Genomic DNA, 16788 nt, shown 5'->3' with positions numbered 1-16788 from the left:
GGTGTTGCTAGGCGGTTGCTAAGGTGTTGCTATGGTATCCGGGGTGGTTGCTAAGGTGTTGCTAAGTGGTTGCTAGGTGGTTGCTAAGGTGTTGCTAGGCGGTTGCTAAGGTGTTGCTATGGTATCCGGAGTGGTTGCTAAGGTGTTGCTAGGTGGTTGCTAGGTGGTTGCTAGGGTGTTGCTAGGCGGTTGCTAAGGTGTTGCTATGGTATCCGGGGTGGTTGCTAAGGTGTTGCTAGGTGTTTGCTAGGTGGTTGCTAAGGTGTTGCTAGGCGGTTGCTAAGGTGTTGCTATGGTATTTGGGGTGGTTGCTAAGGTGTTGCTAGGTGGTTGCTAGGTGGTTGCTAGGTGGTTGCTAAGGTGTTGCTAGGCGGTTGCTAAGGTGTTGCTATGGTATCCGGGGTGGTTGCTAAGGTGTTGCTAGGTGGTTGCTAGGTGGTTGCTAGGGTGTTGCTAGGCGGTTGCTAAGGTGTTGCTATGGTATCTTGGGTGGTTGCTAAGGTGTTGCTAGGTGGTTGCTAGGTGGTTGCTAGGGTGTTGCTAGGCGGTTGCTAAGGTGTTGCTATGGTATCCGGGGTGGTTGCTAAGGTGTTGCTAGGTGGTTGCTAGGTGGTTGCTAGGGTGTTGCTAGGCGGTTGCTAAGGTGTTGCTATGGTATCCGGGGTGGTTGCTAAGGTGTTGCTAGGTGGTTGCTAGGTGGTTGCTAGGGTGTTGCTAGGCGGTTGCTAAGGTGTTGCTATGGTATCCGGGGTGGTTGCTAAGGTGTTGCTAAGTGGTTGCTAGGTGGTTGCTAAGGTGTTGCTAGGCGGTTGCTAAGGTGTTGCTATGGTATCCGGAGTGGTTGCTAAGGTGTTGCTAGGTGGTTGCTAGGTGGTTGCTAGGGTGTTGCTAGGCGGTTGCTAAGGTGTTGCTATGGTATCCGGGGTGGTTGCTAAGGTGTTGCTAGGTGTTTGCTAGGTGGTTGCTAAGGTGTTGCTAGGCGGTTGCTAAGGTGTTGCTATGGTATTTGGGGTGGTTGCTAAGGTGTTGCTAGGTGGTTGCTAGGTGGTTGCTAGGTGGTTGCTAAGGTGTTGCTAGGCGGTTGCTAAGGTGTTGCTATGGTATCCGGGGTGGTTGCTAAGGTGTTGCTAGGTGGTTGCTAGGTGGTTGCTAGGGTGTTGCTAGGCGGTTGCTAAGGTGTTGCTATGGTATCTTGGGTGGTAGCTAAGGTGTTGCTAGGTGGTTGCTAGGGTGTTGCTAGGCGGTTGCTAAGGTGTTGCTATGGTATCCGGGGTGGTTGCTAAGGTGTTGCTAGGTGGTTGCTAGGTGGTTGCTAGGGTGTTGCTAGGCGGTTGCTAAGGTGTTGCTATGGTATCCGGGGTGGTTGCTAAGGTGTTGCTAGGTGGTTGCTAAGGTGTTGCTAGGCGGTTGCTAAGGTGTTGCTATGGTATCCGGGGTGGTTGCTAAGGTGTTGCTAGGTGGTTGCTAGGTGGTTGCTAGGGTGTTGCTAGGCGGTTGCTAAGGTGTTGCTATGGTATCCGGGGTGGTTGCTAAGGTGTTGCTAGGTGGTTGCTAGGGTGTTGCTAGGCGGTTGCTAAGGTGTTGCTATGGTATCCAGGGTGGTTGCTAAGGTGTTGCTAAGTGGTTGGTAGGTGGTTGCTAAGGTGTTGCTAGGCGGTTGCTAAGGTGTTGCTATGGTATCCGGGGTGGTTGCTAAGGTGTTGCTAGGTGGTTGCTAGGTGGTTGCTAAGGTGTTGCTAGGTGGTTGCTAGGTGATGTATATGCATACATTAGATTAAATGGTGTTTGCACGTTGCTACGCAACGTGCAAATACATCAATCAGCTATGCACGCTAGGTTGCTCTGGCCGTTCGGGGGTGTCCAAACTTTTGACCCGTGGCTCCATTACACACAGTACTGGGGGGCCGGGGTGTCCAAACTTTTGACCCGTGGCTCCATTACACACAGTACTGGGGGGCCGGGGTGTCCAAACTTTTGACCTAATGCTGTTTTATCCCATAGCTGCTCCATACACTCACAGTACTGGAGTTCTAGCTACCTGTCCTTCGATCTAGCTGCCGTCCTCCGATTGGCCCCATTCATTCCAATGGGGCCACTTCGTACGACAATCGTACGAAATCCGTACGTCGTAACTTTTCGTAACGCATATTTTCGGAAAGAGCTCAATAAGTTCTACAGGTCCTCAATTGGTTTCATCTTCGTATTTCAAAAATTGCGACGTCCACGGGCGTGCAAAGTTCTGCCCATTCATTTTCAATGGGCAAAAAAACGCGTACTTACGAAGTTTTTACGAAAAACGTAAGTCCGATCGGAAAGCTGTATACAAGCCCACCATTCCCGATAAGGACGCACGTTTTCTCTTTTGAACGAAGTCGATATTTCGAAAACTGCGGCACTAGTTAACCGGACAAAAAACAGGTGGAATAATAATAAGAACTAGATTGCAGTTCCTGCAGAAACTGCGAGTGTGATTGCAGTGCTGGCTGGTATCTGCTAAGGTGTTGCTAAGGTGTTGCTATGGTATCCGGGGTGGTTGCTAAGATGTTGCTAGGTGGTTGCTAAGCTGTTGCTAGGCGGTTGCTAAGGTGTTGCTATGGTATCTGGGGTGGTTGCTAAGGTGTTGCTAGGTGGTTACTAGGTGGTTGCGAAGGTGTTGCTAGGTGGTTGCTAAGGTGTTGCTAGGCGGTTGCTAAGGTGTTGCTATGGTATTTGGGGTGGTTGCTAAGGTGTTGCTAGGTGGTTGCTAGGTGGTTGCTAGGTGGTTGCTAAGGTGTTGCTAGGCGGTTGCTAAGGTGTTGCTATGGTATCCGGGGTGGTTGCTAAGGTGTTGCTAGGTGGTTGCTAGGTGGTTGCTAGGGTGTTGCTAGGCGGTTGCTAAGGTGTTGCTATGGTATCCGGGGTGGTTGCTAAGGTGTTGCTAGGTGGTTGCTAGGTGGTTGCTAGGGTGTTGCTAGGCGGTTGCTAAGGTGTTGCTATGGTATCCGGGGTGGTTGCTAAGGTGTTGCTAGTTGGTTGCTAGGTGGTTGCTAAGTTGTTGCTAGGCGGTTGCTAAGGTGTTGCTATGGTATCCGGGGTGGTTGCTAAGGTGTTGCTAGGTGGTTGCTAGGTGGTTGCTAAGGTGTTGCTAGGCGGTTGCTAAGGTGTTGCTATGGTATCCGGGGTGGTTGCTAGGGTGTTGCTAGGTGGTTGCTAGGTGGTTGCTAAGGTGTTGCTAGGCGGTTGCTAAGGTGTTGCTATGGTATCCGGGGTGGTTGCTAAGGTGTTGCTAGGTGGTTGCTAGGTGGTTGCTAGGGTGTTGCTAGGCGGTTGCTAAGGTGTTGCTATGGTATCCGGGGTGGTTGCTAAGGTGTTGCTAGGTGGTTGCTAGGTGGTTGCTAGGGTGTTGCTAGGTGGTTGCTAAGGTGTTGCTATGGTATCCGGGGTGGTTGCTAAGGTGTTGCTAGGTGGTTGCTAGGTGGTTGCTAAGGTGTTGCTAGGCGGTTGCTAAGGTGTTGCTATGGTATCCGGGGTGGTTGCTAAGGTGTTGCTAGGTGGTTGCTAGGTGGTTGCTAGGTGGTTGCTAAGGTGTTGCTATGGTATCCGGGGTGGTTGCTAAGGTGTTGCTAGGTGGTTGCTAGGTGGTTGCTAGGTGGTTGCTAAGGTGTTGCTATGGTATCCGGGGTGGTTGCTACGGTGTTGCTAGGTGGTTGCTAGGTGGTTGCTAGGTGGTTGCTAAGGTGTTGCTATGGTATCCGGGGTGGTTGCTAAGGTGTTGCTAGGTGGTTGCTAGGTGGTTGCTAGGGTGTTGCTAGGCGGTTGCTAAGGTGTTGCTATGGTATCCGGGGTGGTTGCTAAGGTGTTGCTAAGTGGTTGCTAGGTGGTTGCTAAGGTGTTGCTAGGCGGTTGCTAAGGTGTTGCTATGGTATCCGGGGTGGTTGCTAAGGTGTTGCTAGGTGGTTGCTAGGTGGTTGCTAAGGTGTTGCTAGGCGGTTGCTAAGGTGTTGCTATGGTATCCGGGGTGGTTGCTAAGGTGTTGCTAGGTGGTTGCTAGGTGGTTGCTAGGGTGTTGCTAGGCGGTTGCTAAGGTGTTGCTATGGTATCCGGGGTGGTTGCTAAGGTGTTGCTAGGTGGTTGCTAGGTGGTTGCTAGGGTGTTGCTAGGCGGTTGCTAAGGTGTTGCTAAGTGGTTGGTAGGTGGTTGCTAAGGTGTTGCTAGGCGGTTGCTAAGGTGTTGCTATGGTATCCGGGGTGGTTGCTAAGGTGTTGCTATGGTATCCGGGGTGGTTGCTAAGGTGTTGCTAGGTGGTTGCTAGGTGGTTGCTAGGGTGTTGCTAGGCGGTTGCTAAGGTGTTGCTATGTTATCCGGGTCGGTTGCCAAGGTGTTGCTAGGTGGTTGCTAAGGTGTTGCTAGGCGGTAGCTAAGGTGTTGCTATGGTATCCGGGGTGGTTGTTAAGGTGTTGCTAGGTGGTTGCTAGGCGGTTGCTAAGGTGTTGCTATGGTATCCGGGGTGGTTGCTAAGGTGTTGCTAAGTGGTTGCTATGCGGTTGCTAAGGTGTTGCTAGGCGGTTGCTAAGGTGTTGCTATGGTATCCGGGGAGGTTGCTAAGGTGTTGCTAGGTGGTTGCTAGGTGGTTGCTAAGGTGTTGCTAGGCGGTTGCTAAGGTGTTGCTATGGTATCTGTGGTGGTTGCTATGGTGTTTCTAGGTGGTTGCTAGGTGATTTATATGCATAAATTAGATTATATGGTGTTTGCACGTTGCTACGCAACGTGCAAATACATCAATCAGCTATGCACGCTAGGTTGCTCTGGCCGTTCGGGGGTGTCCAAACTTTTGACCCGTGGCTCCATTACACACAGTACTGGGGGGCCGGGGTGTCCAAACTTTTGACCCATGGCTCCATTACACACAGTACTGGGGGGCCGGGGTGTCCAAACTTTTGACCCATGGCTCCATTACACACAGTACTGGGGGGGGCCAGGGTGTCCAAACTTTTGACCTAATGCTGATTTATCCCATAGCTGCTCCATACACTCACAGTACTGGAGTTCTAGCTACCTGTCCTTCGATCTAGCTGCCGTCCTCCGATTGGCCCCATTCATTCCAATGGAGCCACTTCGTAAGACATTCATACGAAATCCGTACGTCGTAACTTTTCGTAACGCATATTTTCGGAAAGAGCTCAATAAGTTCTACAGGTCCTCAATTGGTTTCATCTTCGTATTTCAAAAATTGCGACGTCCACGGGCGTGCAAAGTTCTGCCCATTCATTTTCAATGGGCAAAAAAACGCGTACTTACGAAGTTTTTACGAAAAACGTAAGTCCGATCGGAAAGCTGTATACAAGCCCACCATTCCCGATATGGACGCACGTTTTCTCTTTTGAACGAAGTCGATATTTCGAAAACTGCGGCACTAGTTAACCGGACAAAAAACAGGTGGAATAATAATAATAAGAAGAAGAAGAAGAACTAGATTGCAGTTCCTGCAGAAACTGCGAGTGTGATTGCAGTGCTGGCTGGTATCTGCTAAGGTGTTACTAGGTGGTTGCTAGGGTGTTGCTAGGCGGTTGCTAAGGTGTTGCTATCGTATCCAGGGTGGTTGCTAAGGTGTTGCTAAGTGGTTGCTAGGTGGTTGCTAAGGTGTTGCTAGGTGGTTGCTAAGGTGTTGCAATGGTATCCGGGGTGGTTGCTAAGGTGTTGCTAGATGGTTGCTAGGCGGTTGCTAAGGTGTTGCTATGGTATCCGGGGTGGTTGCTAAGGTGTTGCTAGGTGGTTGCTAAGGTGTTGCTATGGTATCCGGGGTGGTTGCTAAGTTGTTGCTAGGTGGTTGCTAGGGTGTTGCTAGGCGGTTGCTAAGGTGTTGCTATGGTATCCGGGGTGGTTGCTAAGGTGTTGCTAGGTGGTTGCTAGGGTGTTGCTAGGCGGTTGCTAAGGTGTTGCTATGGTATCCGGGGTGGTTGCTAAGGTGTTGCTAAGTGGTTGCTAGGTGGTTGCTAAGGTGTTGCTAGGCGGTTGCTAAGGTGTTGCTATGGTATCCGGGGTGGTTGCTAAGGTGTTGCTAGGTGGTTGCTAGGTGGTTGCTAGAGTGTTGCTAGGCGGTTGCTAAGGTGTTGCTATGGTATCCGGGGTGGTTGCTAAGGTGTTGCTAGGTGGTTGCTAGGGTGTTGCTAGGCGGTTGCTAAGGTGTTGCTATGGTATCCGGGGTGGTTGCTAAGGTGTTGCTAGGTGGTTGCTAGGTGGTTGCTAGGGTGTTGCTAGGCGGTTGCTAAGGTGTTGCTATGGTATCCGGGGTGGTTGCTAAGGTGTTGCTAGGTGGTTGCTAGGTGGTTGCTAGGGTGTTGCTAGGCGGTTGCTAAGGTGTTGCTATGGTATCCAGGGTGGTTGCTAAGGTGTTGCTAGGTGGTTGCTAGGGTGTTGCTAGGCGGTTGCTAAGGTGTTGCTATGGTATCTGTGGTGGTTGCTAAGGTGTTGCTAGGTGGTTGCTAGGTGGTTGCTAGGGTGTTGCTAGGCGGTTGCTAAGGTGTTGCTATGGTATCCGGGGTGGTTGCTAAGGTGTTGCTAGGTGGTTGCTAGGTGGTTGCTAGGGTGTTGCTAGGCGGTTGCTAAGGTGTTGCTATGGTATCCGGGGTGGTTGCTAAGGTGTTGCTAGGTGGTTGCTAGGTGGTTGCTAGGGTGTTGCTAGGCGGTTGCTAAGGTGTTGCTATGGTATCCGGGGTGGTTGCTAAGGTGTTGCTAGGTGGTTGCTAGGGTGTTGCTAGGCGGTTGCTAAGGTGTTGCTATGGTATCCGGGGTGGTTGCTAAGGTGTTGCTAGGTGGTTGCTAGGTGGTTGCTAGGGTGTTGCTAGGCGGTTGCTAAGGTGTTGCTATGGTATCCGGGGTGGTTGCTAAGGTGTTGCTAGGTGGTTGCTAGGTGGTTGCTAGGGTGTTGCTAGGCGGTTGCTAAGGTGTTGCTATGGTATCTGGGGTGGTTGCTAAGGTGTTGCTAGATGGTTGCTAGGTGGTTGCTATGGTGTTGCTAGGCGGTTGCTAAGGTGTTGCTATGGTATCCAGGGTGGTTGCTATGGTGTTTCTAGGTGGTTGCTAGGTGATGTATATGCATAAATTTGATTAAATGGTGTTTGCACGTTGCTACGCAACGTGCAAATACATCAATCAGCTATGCACGCTAGGTTGCTCTGGCCGTTCGGGGGTGTCCAAACTTTTGACCCGTGGCTCCATTACACACAGTACTGGGGGGCCGGGGTGTCCAAACTTTTTACCCGTGGCTCCATTACACACAGTACTGGGGGGCCGGGGTGTCCAAACTTTTGACCTAATGCTCTTTTATCCCATAGCTGCTCCATACACTCACAGTACTGGAGTTCTAGCTACCTGTCCTTCGATCTAGCTGCCGTCCTCCGATTGGCCCCATTCATTCCAATGGGGCCACTTCGTACGACATTCGTACGAAATCCGTACGTCGTAACTTTTCGTAACGCATATTTTCGGAAAGAGCTCAATAAGTTCTACAGGTCCTCAATTGGTTTCATCTTAGTATTTCAAAAATTGCGACGTCCACGGACGTGCAAAGTTCTGCCCATTCATTTTCTATGGGCAAAAAAACGCGTACTTACGAAGTTTTTACGAAAAACGTAAGTCCGATCGGAAAGCTGTATACAAGCCCACCATTCCCGATATGGACGCACGTTTTCTCTTTTGAACGAAGTCGATATTTCGAAAACTGCGGCACTAGTTAACCGGACAAAAAACAGGTGGAATAATAATAATAATAATAATAATAACTAGATTGCAGTTCCTGCAGAAACTGCGAGTGTGATTGCAGTGCTGGCTGGTATCTGCTAAGGTGTTGCTAAGGTGTTGCTATGGTATCCGGGGTGGTTGCTAAGATGTTGCTAGGTGGTTGCTAAGCTGTTGCTAGGCGGTTGCTAAGGTGTTGCTATGGTATCTGGGGTGGTTGCTAAGGTGTTGCTAGGTGGTTACTAGGTGGTTGCGAAGGTGTTGCTAGGTGGTTGCTAAGGTGTTGCTAGGCGGTTGCTAAGGTGTTGCTATGGTATTTGGGGTGGTTGCTAAGGTGTTGCTAGGTGGTTGCTAGGTGGTTGCTAGGTGGTTGCTAGGTGGTTGCTAAGGTGTTGCTAGGCGGTTGCTAAGGTGTTGCTATGGTATCCGGGGTGGTTGCTAAGGTGTTGCTAGGTGGTTGCTAGGTGGTTGCTAGGGTGTTGCTAGGCGGTTGCTAAGGTGTTGCTATGGTATCCGGGGTGGTTGCTAGGGTGTTGCTAGGTGGTTGCTAGGTGGTTGCTAAGGTGTTGCTAGGCGGTTGCTAAGGTGTTGCTATGGTATCCGGGGTGGTTGCTAAGGTGTTGCTAGGTGGTTGCTAGGTGGTTGCTAGGGTGTTGCTAGGCGGTTGCTAAGGTGTTGCTATGGTATCCGGGGTGGTTGCTAGGTGGTTGCTAGGTGGTTGCTAGGGTGTTGCTAGGTGGTTGCTAAGGTGTTGCTATGGTATCCGGGGTGGTTGCTAAGGTGTTGCTAGGTGGTTGCTAGGTGGTTGCTAAGGTGTTGCTAGGCGGTTGCTAAGGTGTTGCTATGGTATCCGGGGTGGTTGCTAAGGTGTTGCTAGGTGGTTGCTAGGGTGTTGCTATGGTATCCGGGGTGGTTGCTAAGGTGTTGCTAGGTGGTTGCTAGGTGGTTGCTAGGGTGTTGCTAGGCGGTTGCTAAGGTGTTGCTATGGTATCCGGGGTGGTTGCTAAGGTGTTGCTAGGTGGTTGCTAAGGTGTTGCTAGGCGGTTGCTAAGGTGTTGCTATGGTATCCGGGGTGGTTGCTAAGGTGTTGCTAGGTGGTTGCTAAGGTGTTGCTAGGTGGTTGCTAAGGTGTTGCTAGGCGGTTGCTAAGGTGTTGCTATGGTATCCGGGGTGGTTGCTAAGGTGTTGCTAGGTGGTTGCTAAGGTGTTGCTAGGCGGTTGCTAAGGTGTTGCTATGGTATCCCGGGTGGTTGCTAAGGTGTTCCTAGGTGGTTGCTAGGTGGTTGCTAGGGTGTTGCTAGGCGGTTGCTAAGGTGTTGCTATGGTATCCGGGGTGGTTGCTAAGGTGTTGCTAGGTGGTTGCTAGGGTGTTGCTATGGTATCCGGGGTGGTTGCTAAGGTGTTGCTAGGTGGTTGCTAGGTGGTTGCTAGGGTGTTGCTAGGCGGTTGCTAAGGTGTTGCTATGGTATCCGGGGTGGTTGCTAAGGTGTTGCTAGGTGGTTGCTAAGGTGTTGCTAGGCGGTTGCTAAGGTGTTGCTATGGTATCCGGGGTGGTTGCTAAGGTGTTGCTAGGTGGTTGCTAAGGTGTTGCTAGGCGGTTGCTAAGGTGTTGCTATGGTATCCGGGGTGGTTGCTAAGGTGTTGCTAGGTGGTTGCTAGGGTGTTGCTAGGCGGTTGCTAAGGTGTTGCTATGGTATCCGGGGTGGTTGCTAAGGTGTTGCTAGGTGGTTGCTAGGGTGTTGCTAGGCGGTTGCTAAGGTGTTGCTATGGTATCCGGGGTGGTTGCTAAGGTGTTGCTAGGTGGTTGCTAGGTGGTTGCTAGGGTGTTGCTAGGCGGTTGCTAAGGTGTTGCTATGGTATCCGGGGTGGTTGCTAAGGTGTTGCTAGGTGGTTGCTAGGTGGTTGCTAGGGTGTTGCTAGGCGGTTGCTAAGGTGTTGCTATGGTATCCGGGGTGGTTGCTAAGGTGTTGCTAGGTGGTTGCTAGGTGGTTGCTAGGGTGTTGCTAGGCGGTTGCTAAGGTGTTGCTATGGTATCCGGGGTGTTTGCTAAGGTGTTGCTAGGTGGTTGCTAGGTGGTTGCTAGGGTGTTGCTAGGCGGTTGCTAAGGTGTTGCTATGGTATCCGGGGTGGTTGCTAAGGTGTTGCTAGGTGGTTGCTAGGGTGTTGCTAGGGGGTTGCTAAGGTGTTGCTATGGTATCTGGGGTGGTTGCTAAGGTGTTGCTAGATGGTTGCTAGGTGGTTGCTATGGTGTTGCTAGGCGGTTGCTAAGGTGTTGCTATGGTATCCGGGGTGGTTGCTATGGTGTTTCTAGGTGGTTGCTAGGTGATGTATATGCATAAATTTGATTAAATGGTGTTTGCACGTTGCTACGCAACGTGCAAATACATCAATCAGCTATGCACGCTAGGTTGCTCTGGCCGTTCGGGGGTGTCCAAACTTTTGACCCGTGGCTCCATTACACACAGTACTGGGGGGCCGGGGTGTCCAAACTTTTGACCCGTGGCTCCATTACACACAGTACTGGGGGGCCGGGGTGTCCAAACTTTTGACCTAACGCTGATTTATCCCATAGCTGCTCCATTACACACAGTACTGGAGTTCTAGCTACCTGTCCTTCGATCTAGCTGCCGTCCTCCGATTGGCCCCATTCATTCCAATGGGGCCACTTCGTACGACATTCGTACGAAACCCGTACGACGTAACTTTTCGTAACGCATATTTTCGGAAAGAGCTCAATAAGTTCTACAGGTCCTCAATTGGTTTCATCTTCGTATTTCAAAAATTGCGACGTCCACGGGCGTGCAAAGTTCTGCCCATTCATTTTCAATGGGCAAAAAAACGCGTACTTACGAAGTTTTTACGAAAAACGTAAGTCCGATCGGAAAGCTGTATACAAGCCCACCATTCCCGATATGGACGCACGTTTTCTCTTTTGAACGAAGTCGATATTTCGAAAACTGCGGCACTAGTTAACCGGACAAAAAACAGGTGGAATAATAATAATAATAATAATAACTAGATTGCAGTTCCTACAGAAACTGCGAGTGTGATTGCAGTGCTGGCTGGTATCTGCTATGGTGTTGCTAAGGTGTTGCTATGGTATCCGGGGTGGTTGCTAAGGTGTTGCTAGGTGGTTGCTAGGTGGTTGCTAGGGTGTTGCTAGGCGGTTGCTAAGGTGTTGCTATGGTATCCGGGGTGGTTGCTAAGGTGTTGCTAGGTGGTTGCTAGGTGGTTGCTAGGCGGTTGCTAAGGTGTTGCTATGGTATGCGGGGTGGTTGCTAAGGTGTTGCTAGGTGGTTGCTAGGTGGTTGCTAGGGTGTTGCTAGGCGGTTGCTAAGGTGTTGCTATGGTATCCGGGGTGGTTGCTAAGGTGTTGCTAGGTGGTTGCTAGGTGGTTGCTAAGGTGTTGCTAGGCGGTTGCTAAGGTGTTGCTATGGTATGCGGGGTGGTTGCTAAGGTGTTGCTAGGTGGTTGCTAGGTGGTTGCTAAGGTGTTGCTAGGCGGTTGCTAAGGTGTTGCTATGGTATCTGGGGTGGTTGCTAAGGTGTTGCTAGGTGGTTGCTAGGTGGTTGCTAAGGTGTTGCTAGGCGGTTGCTAAGGTGTTGCTATGGTATCCGGGGTGGTTGCTAAGGTGTTGCTAGGTGGTTGCTAGGTGGTTGCTAAGGTGTTGCTAGGCGGTTGCTAAGGTGTTGCTATGGTATCCGGGGTGGTTGCTAAGGTGTTGCTAGGTGGTTGCTAGGTGGTTGCTAAGGTGTTGCTAGGCGGTTGCTAAGGTGTTGCTATGGTATCCGGGGTGGTTGCTAAGGTGTTGCTAGGTGGTTGCTAGGGTGTTGCTAGGCGGTTGCTAAGGTGTTGCTATGGTATCCGGGGTGGTTGCTAAGGTGTTGCTAGGTGGTTGCTAGGTGGTTGCTAAGGTGTTGCTAGGCGGTTGCTAAGGTGTTGCTATGGTATCCGGGGTGGTTGCTAAGGTGTTGCTAGGTGGTTGCTAGGTGGTTGCTAAGGTGTTGCTAGGTGGTTGCTAAGGTGTTGCTATGGTATCTTGGGTGGTTGCTAAGGTGTTGCTAGGTGGTTGCTAGGTGGTTGCTAAGGTGTTGCTATGGTATCCGGGATGGTTGCTAAGGTGTTGCTAGGTGGTTGCTAGGTGGTTGCTAGGGTGTTGCTAGGCGGTTGCTAAGGTGTTGCTATGGTATCCGGTGTGGTTGCTAAGGTGTTGCTAGGCGGTTGCTAAGGTGTTGCTATGGTATCCGGGGTAGTTGCTATGGTGTTGCTAAGTGGTTGGTAGGTCACTCCTTAGCAGTTGCTAGGTGGTTGCTAAGGTGTTGCTATGGTATCTGTGGTGGTTGCTATGGTGTTTCTAGGTGGTTGCTAGGTGATTTATATGCATAAATTAGATTAAATGGTGTTTGCACGTTGCTACGCAACGTGCAAATACATCAATCAGCTATGCACGGTAGGTTGCTCTGGCCGTTCGGGGGTGTCCAAACTTTTGACCCGTGGCTCCATTACACACAGTACTGGGGGGCCGGGGTGTCCAAACTTTTGACCCGTGGCTCCATTACACACAGTACTGGGGGGCCGGGGTGTCCAAACTTTTGACCTAATGCTGTTTTATCCCATAGCTGCTCCATACACTCACAGTACTGGAGTTCTAGCTACCTGTCCTTCGATCTAGCTGCCGTCCTCCGATTGGCCCCATTCATTCCAATGGGGCCACTTCGTACGACATTCGTACGAAATCCGTACGTCGTAACTTTTCGTAACGCATATTTTCGGAAAGAGCTCAATAAGTTCTACAGGTCCTCAATTGGTTTCATCTTCGTATTTCAAAAATTGCGACGTCCACGGGCGTGCAAAGTTCTGCCAATTCATTTTCAATGGTCAAAAAAACGCGTACTTACGAAGTTTTTACGAAAAACGTAAGTCCGATCGGAAAGCTGTATACAAGCCCACCATTCCCGATATGGACGCACGTTTTCTCTTTTGAACGAAGTCGATATTTCGAAAACTGCGGCACTAGTTAACCGGACAAAAAACAGGTGGAATAATAATAATAATAATAATAACTAGATTGCAGTTCCTGCAGAAACTGCGAGTGTGATTGCAGTGCTGGCTGGTATCTGCTAAGGTGTTGCTAAGGTGTTGCTATGGTATCCAGGGTGGTTGCTAAGATGTTCCTAGGTGGTTGTTAAGGTGTTGCTAGGCGGTTGCTAAGGTGTTGCTATGGTATCTGGGGTGGTTGCTAAGGTGTTGCTAGGTGGTTACTAGGTGGTTGCTAAGGTGTTGCTAGGCGGTTGCTAAGGTGTTCCTATGGTATTTGGGGTGGTTGCTAAGGTGTTGCTAGGTGGTTGCTAGGTGGTTGCTAGGTGGTTGCTAAGGTGTTGCTAGGCGGTTGCTAAGGTGTTGCTATGGTATCCGGGGTGGTTGCTAAGGTGTTGCTAGGTGGTTGCTAGGTGGTTGCTAGGGTGTTGCTAGGTGGTTGCTAAGGTGTTGCTATGGTATCTTGGGTGGTTGCTAAGGTGTTGCTAGGTGGTTGCTAGGGTGTTGCTAGGCGGTTGCTAAGGTGTTGCTATGGTATCCGGGGTGGTTGCTAAGGTGTTGCTAGGTGGTTGCTAGGTGGTTGCTAGGGTGTTGCTAGGCGGTTGCTAAGGTGTTGCTATGGTATCTTGGGTGGTTGCTAAGGTGTTGCTAGGTGGTTGCTAGGTGGTTGCTAGGGTGTTGCTAGGCGGTTGCTAAGGTGTTGCTATGGTATCCGGGGTGGTTGCTAAGGTGTTGCTAGGTGGTTGCTAGGTGGTTGCTAGGGTGTTGCTAGGTGGTTGCTAAGGTGTTGCTATGGTATCCGGGGTGGTTGCTAAGGAGTTGCTAGGTGGTTGCTAGGTGGTTGCTAGGGTGTTGCTAGGCGGTTGCTAAGGTGTTGCTATGGTATCCGGGATGGTTGCTAAGGTGTTGCTAGGTGGTTGCTAAGGTGTTGCTAGGCGGTTGCTAAGGTGTTGCTATGGTATCCGGGGTGGTTGCTAAGGTGTTGCTAGGTGGTTGCTAGGTGGTTGCTAAGGTGTTGCTAGGCGGTTGCTAAGGTGTTGCTATGGTATCCGGGGTGGTTGCTAAGGTGTTGCTAGGTGGTTGCTAGGTGGTTGCTAAGGTGTTGCTAGGCGGTTGCTAAGGTGTTGCTATGGTATCCGGGGTGGTTGCTAAGGTGTTGCTAGGTGGTTGCTAGGTGGTTGCTAAGGTGTTGCTAGGCGGTTGCTAAGGTGTTGCTATGGTATCCGGGGTGGTTGCTAAGGTGTTGCTAGGTGGTTGCTAGGGTGTTGCTAGGCGGTTGCTAAGGTGTTGCTATGGTATCCGGGGTGGTTGCTAAGGTGTTGCTAAGTGGTTCCTAGGTGGTTGCTAAGGTGTTGCTAGGCGGTTGCTAAGGTGTTGCTATGGTATCCGGGGTGGTTGCTAAGGTGTTGCTAGGTGGTTGCTAGGTGATGTATATGCATAAATTAGATTAAATGGTGTTTGCACGTTGCTACGCAACGTGCAAATACATCAATCAGCTATGCACGCTAGGTTGCTCTGGCCGTTCGGGGGTGTCCAAACTTTTGACCCGTGGCTCCATTACACACAGTACTGGGGGGCCGGGGTGTCCAAACTTTTGACCCATGGCTCCATTACACACAGTACTGGGGGGGGGCCGGGGTGTCCAAACTTTTGACCTAACGCTGATTTATCCCATAGCTGCTCCATACACTCACAGTACTGGAGTTCTAGCTACCTGTCCTTCGATCTAGCTGCCGTCCTCCGATTGGCCCCATTCATTCCAATGGGGCCACTTCGTACGACATTCGTACGAAATCCGTACGTCGTAACTTTTCGTAACGCATATTTTCGGAAAGTGCTCAATAAGTTCTACAGGTCCTCAATTGGTTTCATCTTCGTATTTCAAAAATTGCGACGTCCACGGGCGTGCAAAGTTCTGCCCATTCATTTTCAATGGTCAAAAAAACGCGTACTTACGAAGTTTTTACGAAAAACGTAAGTCCGATCGGAAAGCTGTATACAAGCCCACCATTCCCGATATGGACGCACGTTTTCTCTTTTGAACGAAGTCGATATTTCGAAAACTGCGGCACTAGTTAACCGGACAAAAAACAGGTGGAATAATAATAATAATAATAAGAAGAAGAAGAAGAAGAAGAAGAATAAGACTTAAGAAGAACAATACTGTGATTGCATTACTGCAATCACACTAATAATAAGAATAAGACTTAAGAAGAACAATACTGTGATTGCATTACTGCAATCACACTAATAAGACTTAAGAAGATCAGTACTGTGATTGCATTACTGCAATCACACTAATAAGAAACAGACTTAAGAAGATCAATAGTGTGATCTGCAATCACACTAATAATAAGAAGAAGAAGAAGAAGAAGAAGAAGAAGAAGAAGAATAAGACTTAAGAAGATCAGTACTGTGATTGCATTACTGCAATCACACTAATAAGACTTAAGAAGAACAATACTGTGATTGCATTACTGCAATCACACTAATGATTAATGCAATGAGATGAGGGAAGCAGGTCTGCAGAGCTTTTCTCCTGAATTCCTTTGAGTTCTTTAAACAGACAGAGAGAATTCTGACATAGGAGAAGATTATAAAGATCACAGGTGGAATCACAGCAATGACTGTAATAAATATCCCGTATAAATTATTTACAGTCGTGTCTCCGCAGCTTAATTTAACAATGGCGTAATTACTGCAGTAGATTCTCTCCAGTTTAAATCGACACAGTTTCAGTCTGTAGGTTAAAATGACCAATATTCCAATTTCACAGAAAGGAACAAACCAGCAGATGAATAAGAGTTTTCTGACAGTAGACATGTTCATAAGAGTCGGGTACTGTAAAGGTTTACATATGGACACGTATCTGTCGTAGGCCATAGCTGATAACAGTGTAAACTCTGTTAACGCAACTGTATAAATGCAAAAAGCTTGAATCAGACATCCTTCATAAGAAATTCCTGGTCTTTCAGACAGAAGGTCACTCAGAAGTTTGGGATAAATCACAGTGGTTCCAAACAAAGAGTTCAGAAGTAAAGCAGTGATGAAAATGTACATCGGCTCATGCAGTTTCTTATCCGTGAGCACAATGAAGATGACACCAGCATTGAAGCATACGATCAGCAAATACACTGTAAAAGAAATGATAAAATAAACATATCTGTACTTTTCCAGCTCTATATGACCCTCCAATAGTATGTAAGTGACAGCCGTTGAATCATTCATGAGTACTCAATATGAAATAAAATATCCCATCAATATCAATAGGATTAGATATGTCTGGTTTGAGTTTTACATCCACTCAAGAGTCAAGCATCATTTAGTAGCCATCAAAAAATAAGCATGTACTGCTGCTGTACAGTAATGCTATGCTAAATACATTTCTTCTTCTGTGTTTAAATATTATATATCAGTGTTCATCTGCATCACTGAATGATTGACAGATCCTGGCCCTTCCTTCCATTGTGAAACAAACAACGACTTAGCTTTAAATCTCTACGGAATAAAGTAGACAATGGGAAAAAAAGACAATGGAAGATGATGTAGCACACAATAAGAAGATGACACATTAATTGCCAAATTTATATGCCTATAACAACTGGAGGTTTACTTAGGGCTCATTCCCATTCCCTTACAATTAGTTTATGATCCAATCACCTAACCTTCCCATTCATCACATATACACGAATCATCCACAAGGCCACAATCTCTTCACCACGGTCGTCAGGTATTTTATTTTTTAATTACATAGCCAACACTTTCATCCAAAGAGACTTACATACAGCTTTGGGAAAAAAATAAGAGAGCACTTAAAAATGATGATTTTCTTTGATTTATCCAAATTAAAAACCTCTGGAATATAATCAAGAGGAAGATGGATGATCACAAGCCATCAAACCACCAAACTGAACTGCTTGAATTTTTGCACCAGGAGTAAAGCAGCATAAAGTTATCCAAAAGCAGTGTGTAAGACTGGTGGAGGAGAACATGATGCCAACATGCATGAAAAAACAAAACTGGGATTAAAAACCA

Source organism: Astyanax mexicanus, chromosome 3 (genome assembly GCF_023375975.1).
Source record: "Astyanax mexicanus isolate ESR-SI-001 chromosome 3, AstMex3_surface, whole genome shotgun sequence".
Classification (NCBI taxonomy): domain Eukaryota; kingdom Metazoa; phylum Chordata; class Actinopteri; order Characiformes; family Acestrorhamphidae; genus Astyanax; species Astyanax mexicanus.
The sequence above is the reverse complement of the archived record's forward strand: the minus strand, read 5'-3'. Positions refer to the sequence as shown.